At 35.5% G+C, this 9,399-nt stretch overlaps 1 pseudogene; it reads right to left on the bottom strand.

Annotated features, from left to right (window-relative positions):
• Positions 1 to 696: 696 nt before the first annotated feature.
• On the bottom strand, positions 697 to 8,996 carry LOC107845507 (annotated as a pseudogene).
• Positions 8,997 to 9,399: the final 403 nt, after the last annotated feature.

Genomic DNA, 9,399 nt, shown 5'->3' with positions numbered 1-9,399 from the left:
CGACCACCCCACCCCAACCGTACCTTAGGGTACGAGTCGTACCCTTATCTCGTACCCTAGGCCTCACCTTCACTACTAGAAATTACCCCTATGATGACAGTTGCAAAATCATTGTAATACACAATAAAATCATTTTCATAGCTCCACCACAATGGTTTAGTAAGCGTTCTATATATGGGCGTTGCAATAGGTCTATGGCAATGGTTTATGCGACTGTTGGCTGAAACCGTCGCCATAGGTGAAGCTATAGAAACGGCTATTTTTTGACTTATTGGGACGCCTCTTTTCATCTATTACAACGGTTACTAACCGTTGCAGTAGATTCAATTGCAATGACATTAAACCGTTGCAATAACATCTATTACGACGGTTTTGTTACTCTGTTACAATGTTTTTAGTACCTATTACAACTATTTCATTAAACTATTGCAACGGTTTTATTGGTCTTTTGTGACGATTTTTTACCACCTATTGCAACAGTCTACTGATCTATTGCAACGATTGTTGCCACATGTTATTAAACTAAAACGATTTATATAAATAGTCACTCGTATTAATGTAAATTTTTATTTACATACATAATAAATTATAACACAATAATATATACACATCACAAAATAAAATCATTCATTAATAATCTCATAATCCAAAATATTCAACAAAGCTAGTAATTTAAACCCAGAAACAAAATGTAAATTAAGTCCAAATGATAAGTCGAATTTTTATATAGTAGCAAGTTCAAGTCACAGTAAGTTTCAAGAAATTAAACACAACTATTTATATTAGAGCATTTATCAACAATCCAAAAATCTTCTCACGTAAAGTCAGTCATCACTTTCTTTTTTCTTTTTTTTTTTGGGGCAACAGGTTTTCCATTTCACCAAAAAAATTGTCATTACAGATCTCGTGAATGCTGACCACTCACTTCACTAATAATCTAACTTCCATACTACTATACACATCAACTAGAGAAGAACTAAAGCCTAAGGGTAGTGCTGCAACTTTTGTATTACTCCTTGCCATGTGTTGACCTTTCTACCCTTGATGTGTATGTGTTGTGCCACTTCCTTGCATAGTCTATCTGGATAAGTGGTGCACTATCTTCATCTCTTTCTTTATTTTGAAGATCTATAAAAAGAGAACAAATAATATAAATTAACACTTAAATGACAACATATTTCTATTTACAACACATCAAATAACAACATTTCAAAAAAATTTGCACAAGTAAAATTCAATATGTGACAATTATGAGCATGCCTAATAGTTAATGAAGTTGTTAAGAATCTTGAGGTCTCGGATCCAAATCTCAACGGAGACAAAAACATAATGTGATTTCTTCCCATTTTCCGCTTCAGTCATGAAAAAAATGATGGATAACATATATGAGAGAAAAGACATCAAATCCCCCCTCAACTTGTCGCCAAAACTTGCTTTAGAACCTAAACTAATCAGACAATTATTTACCCCCTTAACAACTTTCAAGTGAATTAATTTCAACCTCAAAATCAAAATCCTACTCTCATAATGGAGAGTGCACTACACACGCGCCATGTCATTGCCAAATCAGTGTCATGTCATTGCCACGTAAGAAATTATAATTTAAAAAAAAAAAAAAAAGTAATCTCACACACATTATTTTTAATATATATATATATATATATATATATATAAAATACACCCCCACCCCACCCCCTATTCCTCCTCCTTCAACAGCCCTCCCCCAACCCCCACTCCCCGTTCCTCCTCATTCTTCAACAGCCCGCCTCCCACCCCCGTTCCTCCTCTTTCTTCTTCAACGCACCGCACCCCCCCGGTTCCTCCTCCTCCTCCTTCAACAGCCCACCCACCACCCCCACCTCCCATTCCTCCTCCTTCAACAGCCCCCCTCCCCCAACTATTCAACTGATATCGTAGAACAACTTTATGAATGTAACTGCAGATAAGTTCACAGACGAAGTGGAGTCTATTTATACCAAATTTAGGTGCTTAGAACCTACAAAGGAAGGATTTTTGTTTGGAAATGAAGCAGGAAAATCGATGAAAGAAGCAACAATGGAGGCAATTCATGGGGTTAAACACAGAGATATTGGGACAGAAATGACCCCAATTGGCAGCTCTACTACTTCAAGATGTCACACTCCATTCAAGATTCCATCACCTGCTAGACACAATACCCCCGCGGATAGATCTGGACTGTTGGTCTTACCAAGTTCAGATTCCGATAGCACGGTTGATATTATGCAATTTCAGGTGTCATCTAGCAAAGTTGCACGGATTTATCAAGTAAATCATGTTATGCTGCCAAAGTGACACTAAACATCAAAAAAATTACCATTAACTTCCCATTGTGATGACAATTTTTAAATGGCTCCATTGATAAATTGACAATGATTAATTGGATGTAGCCATTTGAAAAAATTAAATAAAAGTGAAAAAAATTAATGAAGGTAGGAGTTAATGGAGTTTAGTAATGACGTTCTTGAGAAAAAGATGAATTTGACCTAAACGAAGAAGATGAAGAAAACAAAAAATCACGCTTTTTTTTGGTCACGTCAAGGGTTGAATTTAATTCAATTGAAAGATGTTAAAGGGGTTATATAATTGCCCGATTAGTTTAGGGTCTAAAGTAAGTTTTGGCGACAAGGTGAGGGGAGATTTGAACTTCCAATGCTTCTCCTTGTTCTTAAATTGCATCGAAATAACATCTTGCAAGTTCCAGTAATAAGTCGATTTAAGCAATACCAAATGATCTTTTTATGTATATAATTATGATGCATTGAGTTGATTGATGTGTCCACTAATTTTTATACATAATGAATTAGTTACTTCTGAAATGATAGTGTCTTAGAAGACTCTTGAGAGCTAAAAAGAACAAAAAGCATGCCTAAATTGAATAGGAGTCATCCTAAAAATAACTAGCACATAATTAAGGGGCATACGAACAAAGAAAACAACCAAAACTGACATTCCTCATTCAAGTCAACAACTAAGTAGACAAATTTACCCAAAAATCAGAATAAATTATAAGCATATTCCAGGATCTTGTAATATAAAGATTGGACAAAATTACCCAATCAGAAAAAGAAATAGGATAAATTATCAATGATTATTGAAACACTAGTTGATCATGCACTCAATTACCCATGAGTAAGATGTACTGGTATTTCCTGAACTCCCAGGCTTTTTACCAAAATAACTAAAAACTAAATCAAAAGACATCCTGGTTCACAGAATTATTCAAAACTTTGTGGTTACTTGCTATACTAACAAAACATTTATTGACTATTATTTGGTCAGACCGGATATGCAGACTTTAAAGAAAATAAGCAACCCCAAAATAGTTTGGATGGAAAAAGGCAAGCTAAAGTTTCTAAAAAAATAGGAAAAACTGATCCACACATATAAGAATATTCTATAAGAATTCGACAAAAGAAAATTGCAGTAAATCATAGCTAGAGAATAATTTGATTAGATTCAAGAAAGGGTCATACATAGAGGGGATAACAAAAATATAGCACTTACAAATGGTAGAAAAGATGATATCAGTACATGCTACAATACTTCAAAAGAAAACAGGCATGAAACACTCCTAAAACACAAAGTACAAATCTGTTATCAAGAACTCATGAGTGCGAGAATAGCTCTTTTACCTTGCAACTCTGATGAAACCACCACTTTCAAACGAAACAAGATGTGGCTCCCTGTTATATCATAGAAAGAAATCTAAAATTATGTTAATTCCTTCGCATTATCATCATACTTAAGGATAATACAAATACATCCTATGGTATCCTGATATTCCAATTCAGCATTGAGATGCTTTGGCTACTCCTATTGGTGCAGCAACGTACTTTGATGAGGATGAATTGGAAGCAGAACTTAAAGAAATGGAGAGTGCTGAAGTGGAAGAGCAGTTGCTTCACATATATTTTGATATCTGTATGTGTCATTGTGTGCATAGATTTGTTGCAGTATATGGAGATTTTCATGAACTCAGTGGTCCATGCTCATCAAAAAGTTTGTATTCACACAATTTTTAGTCTATTTATGTTTAGTGATGTTTTGATAATGCATTATTGTACACCAAAGGTCTACCAAAAACATCTCTATCTTACGATGTGGGGGTAAGGTCTGCGAATATCCTATCATCCATAGTAAGATAATGAATGAATTTTCCACGTTTGCCCATAAGGTGGGACAATGTCATTCTTATTGTTTCTTTGCAGGCAAGTGCTTCCAACGAAGCATTCAATCGCCCTTTCCTCCTCTACTTTTCCCTGAGTTCATTTAAGAAAAGAACATGGTGCCTCAATATTTTCCCGTACTGATGTATTCCTGTTTTACCACACCTAAGGTCCTCAAGAACCGAAAATCCTAACCAACTTATACTAATACCAAACTAGCGACTGCATAGAAGACACTAAGTTTACCTTCCGTCCATGAGTTAGACGTAGCCGAGGGTAGCCTTTCAAGACATCAACGACATATTCTCCAAAGGCAGACCAATTCTGTAGTCAAAACGAAGATCATTGAATATTGTTCTGTTTTTTAATAAAGGAAACCTCAGTCAACAACAAATAAAGCTGGCACTCGCCTTCGGATCTACATTACGGTAATGCACAGAGGTACAAAACTTATGGTTCTCAACTTTTGCACCTTAATGTCTTTAGTTTTCTTGACAAGGGTTCTAAAAACCTGCAAAGTAGTCAAGCAAGTTAAGCAAACGTCTGTAAATAACTTTTTTTTCTAGCCAAGACAAATAGTCATCTGCTGGTTTGAAATGCTTTTAGAGGTAACTTTTAAATCACCTCATCAATCATTGATAAAAATTTACGAGCAAGTTGGAACAGATTGACTTCCTTGCCCTGCTCAAAAGAAAGGTCGACAGAAATAGTTATAAGAAATTGATCAAGATAACAATGTAACAACAGAATGAATGAAAGAAAAGAATCTGTTAAAGCAACTGAAGTAACACCTGTTGGTCAGTAGCTTTGATACAATTTGCATCATTAGTAGCCAACGTATTTTCGACTGGCAGCATGATGTCCATACCGTGGCTACCGGCATAATAGAGTTCGGGCAGACCTACCAGCTCATATACCTGAAACAATAAAAATCACAAATCACTTCTGCAAATGAAGAGAGATTTGAAATGTACATATATAGACATTGATAACGAGCGAAATTACTAATTAAGCTAAAGCCTTATCACGGCTTCTTCCCCTGATGATTGCTGTTGGGAAATACTTTGCAACATTACTTACAGCAGAACGCATCTGCAGAATATATTATTTTTATGTGAACATCTCTAGATAAGCATCTTACTTGCATATGAAAGTTTGATTTACCTCGTTGGACATAAAAGCACGGTCAGGGTCATCAACAATAGGAGAAAGAGTCCCATCATAATCTAAGAAAATCTCTATCTGTTAATTCCTTGCTTGCCTCATAATTTGCTGAAAGTAGTTGAGCGCTGATGGATACTTGATTTGGAAAAAGAAAGTAAGAAGCTTGGTGAAAACGGAAATAGATAGACTAGTGCGCATTTGGTAAGAGTCTTAACATACCATCCAAGAAAGGTAAGCCACATTAGCATCATCTGAAGAAACATCAATGTTTACTTCCTTCAGGATCTTCTTCCTAGGAGGTGAAGAAGACCGCATTGCCTCAAGACAATTATTGGATCGACCATCATCAAGCTTTGGTGGCTTTTTTCTAGGAATTGATAGCACACTAGTGGAGAATGAAGGTCCACAATGTGAATAAGGAAATAAACTAGAGTGGATTCCCAATCTGGACTTGTTCAGTGATGAAGGATCAATAAGAAAATGGAGATGCGTTTGTCAAATTCAAGTCCATTGCAACAAATATGGATTTGGCAGATTTTGACTATATGATTGACAGCTATGCACAAGACACTTTAAAGTAGTTGATGTTTAGGAGTAGCGAATGTTTTAACCAACCCTTTTGTCAATGAAAACCCACCTCTTCAAAGTTTTCTTATCACTGCTGCTGGGAGTGGATTCCATTAAGTACGGGCTTCCTGCAATCTGGAGAAGTCGGAAATGTTGGGCGATGTGATTCTGAAATTAGTTGTGTGATATTAGACTGACAGAAATTCACTGAACAGTACCTCATCTCCTGAACCACACTGCATTTACACTACGAAACAGAACATTTTCGCTCACAATTTAATTGAGTCTAACGTGACTTCCTACCTGGAAAATCAAGTTAGCTATGTGTCAAAATGACATATATGACTTCTTATACAAAATCACGAGAAAAAATAAGAAAATCAATAACATTTCATGCTAACAGGCGAAAAATAGACTTGAATCCTTACTACATGCATGTTCATTTGAAAAAAACAAAAGACTCACCGAGGTAACACCTTATTCTACTATAGTATAACAATCCATGGACAATAGCTGTTGAACACTAAGATTAAGTAGTTTTTTGCAGAAAAGGGTGCGACCAAAATCAACCCGGACTCATCTTTGAAGTACCTCTCCAAGTATATTGATCTCGATGATGCTTTGCAAAAAATCAGTGAATACAATTATGAATAGAAAGGTGTCCATTTGGCTAGACGGTTATATGGTGACAAGACAGTGTGATGGTGTGGAAGAACAGGTACCTTCATCTCATGAAGTGTACACGTATAGTTGAGAAAGTACATGTGTAGTTGAACATGTAAACGCGAAGTTGAAAATGTACGCGTGTAGTCTAAAATTTTTAAAATTTCTCTTTAATTAGTACTATTAAGTTCGGATAGTGGATAAAGTGGTAATCTATATCTATTAACTATAAAACATCTAATGCTTATGCGTGCAACAGCAATTATCAATAATGAAACTAAACATGCAAAACCACAAACAGACGAGCAAAAAGCATCCATTAAAAAGCAGCATATGCAAAATCTTACTTTTAGTTATCTATTTTCGGATTACATGCAACAGAAGTCTTATACCTGAAAGCTTGAGATTGTTAATATGTGATTGCTTCATGAATTTTTTGAAGGGGAATAGGATCCTCATCCTTTTACCTTACAGGAACTTAGCTTTTGACTTTGTTAGTTTAGTGCACCTTCACAACTCGAGAGGGTTGTGTGTGTGAATTGGGTCATACCAAATTTTCTTCACTCCTAAATTTGCCTCAGAACCTGATCCTTATGAATATTTAGTTTAAACAACTAAAAACTGTTAAGTGCAGTGTAGTAATGAACACAAAATTTAATGTGGAAAACCACTCGGCTAAAAAAGTGTAAAAATCATAACCAACTACCATAGGATTTAACTCTAAATCCGCACTAAATGGATTAGCCAAAACTCATATTACAACTCCTACAATCTAAGACTAAATTCTAAGCGTTAACTCCAACAGTCACCCGACTGTAATACTCCCTTAAAGTCACCACCCACTTGAAAAACAAATTGTTTAATCAACAAAAACAACCTTCAGATACTTATGAATAAGCAAATGGTTACAACTTGAAAGCCTATGGCAAATGAACTAGTACCGGACTCGATGAATCAAAACAATGATATAGCGTCTAATGCATCTGTCTTGTTTGTTGCACTCTCAGATAAGCATCCTTTGAACTCTCGTAAAAATGAATTTCTTGAATATTTTGAACTGCTTGCACAGTCTCTCAATAATCAACAGTGCACACGATATCTACCAATTAAAATGGAGAAAATGTATTTAGAGGTAAATAAATCTCTTAACAGTTTTTAAAGACTCCACAAAAGCTAACATGACTAAACTTACAGCCAACTCCTAAGGTAAATTTAACATCCCAATTTTATCGGAACACTGATATCCTCTGAAACTTTCACTTCAAGATGAAAGCTCTCATCTCAATTCAAGGTAGGGAGATACAAGACATGGTTCTATTGCACTACCTTTTGAACCTTAAAGAAAAACTGGGTGAAGAAACACAAAGCATGAACAATACGTATGCTCGCTAGGCTGTGAGAATGACACATGCTCAATAGACAAAATCTAAAGGCGGCAACTATTACCAAAGCAAAAGAAATGCAGCAAATATGGAAAATTTAAAAACTACATTTCCAGGTCAAATATAACACCCGATAAGATATGACAGTTTCCAAAAGTATGCAATTAGACTTGGAACGGAGACATGATTACAACAACCTCCAAATGTAGTCCCGCAAAGTGGAGTTTGGGGAAGGTAAAGTATACACAGACCTTACCTCTACCTCAGAGGTATAGAGGTTGCTTCCGATAGATCCTCGGCTCAAGAAGATAGTCCAAAGCAGTCCCAAGACTGACATGTAACTGAATACATATTATAACCAAAGTATGCAGTTAACAAAAGAAAATTATCAACCCCAGCTAAATTTTCACTAAAACACAATCTGATTGACCAATTTAACCAAGTATGTACATAACAGATATAATGTTCAGTAGTGAAATAAACACAAAAATGGAAAACAACGAAACCCCAATAATTTTCAATAGTGAAATAAACACGAAAATGGAAAACAATGAAACCCCATAAACACAATTGAGTAGGTTAATGAGAGAGGCGTATAAACCAACCAAGTGAAGTAGAGGTGTAAAGGCCACGACAACAAAGAAAATTAAAGGAGAAAGGAATGAACAGAATATGAGAACCAACAAGCTTCGATTTCTTCAATCCCTAATTTCCAATTTCACCTCCAAATTTCAATTTGCCCTTGAAACGATTGTCGATTGTCTGAGAAATGGGTTATCTGAGACACTTTTAGGAAAATTTCACCCCCAAATTTAAGAACATTTTCTACACAGATACAATAGATCGATGCATCTGTGTTATCTGAGAAATGGGTTATGGGTTATCTGAGAAAGACGCAATATCTGAGAAATGGGTTATTAAAAAGGCATTTTTACGAGAAAGAGAGAGAAAGAAATAGCGTTTTGATACTTCTGTGAGAAAAGAAAGAGAACGAAGAAAAATGTTTTGTTTTTGGCGGTATTATGTGAAATATTATGGAGGGAATTAAAAATAAGTGATGCAATAGAGGAAGAATTAAAAATAAGGGATGCAATAGAGGATATTTTTTTCATTAAGTATTGCTATAGATGCTTTTATGGCGACCGTTTTAAAAAGTGTTGCTATATATACACTTATTGCAATAGTTTATTTTTAATAGCAACGGTTATAGTGCTAATAGAACTATTGTTTTTGGCAACGGTTAAAAGCGTTGCAATAGAATATCTATAGCGATGAATTTGCAACCAGCGCCAAAAAGTCTATTGCCATAGACCTAATTTCTGGTAGTTCTTGGAGCCCAAAACTGTCCAACATACGACCACACAAGCCAAATAGTATCGAACCATACGGTTAGTACGATGAAATCATACCCTAGACAGATAAGAATCACCTACACT

Source organism: Capsicum annuum, chromosome 10 (genome assembly GCF_002878395.1).
Source record: "Capsicum annuum cultivar UCD-10X-F1 chromosome 10, UCD10Xv1.1, whole genome shotgun sequence".
Classification (NCBI taxonomy): Eukaryota; Viridiplantae; Streptophyta; class Magnoliopsida; order Solanales; family Solanaceae; genus Capsicum; species Capsicum annuum.
Note: the sequence above shows the minus strand (reverse complement) of the source record. Positions and strands in the feature narration are given on the sequence as shown.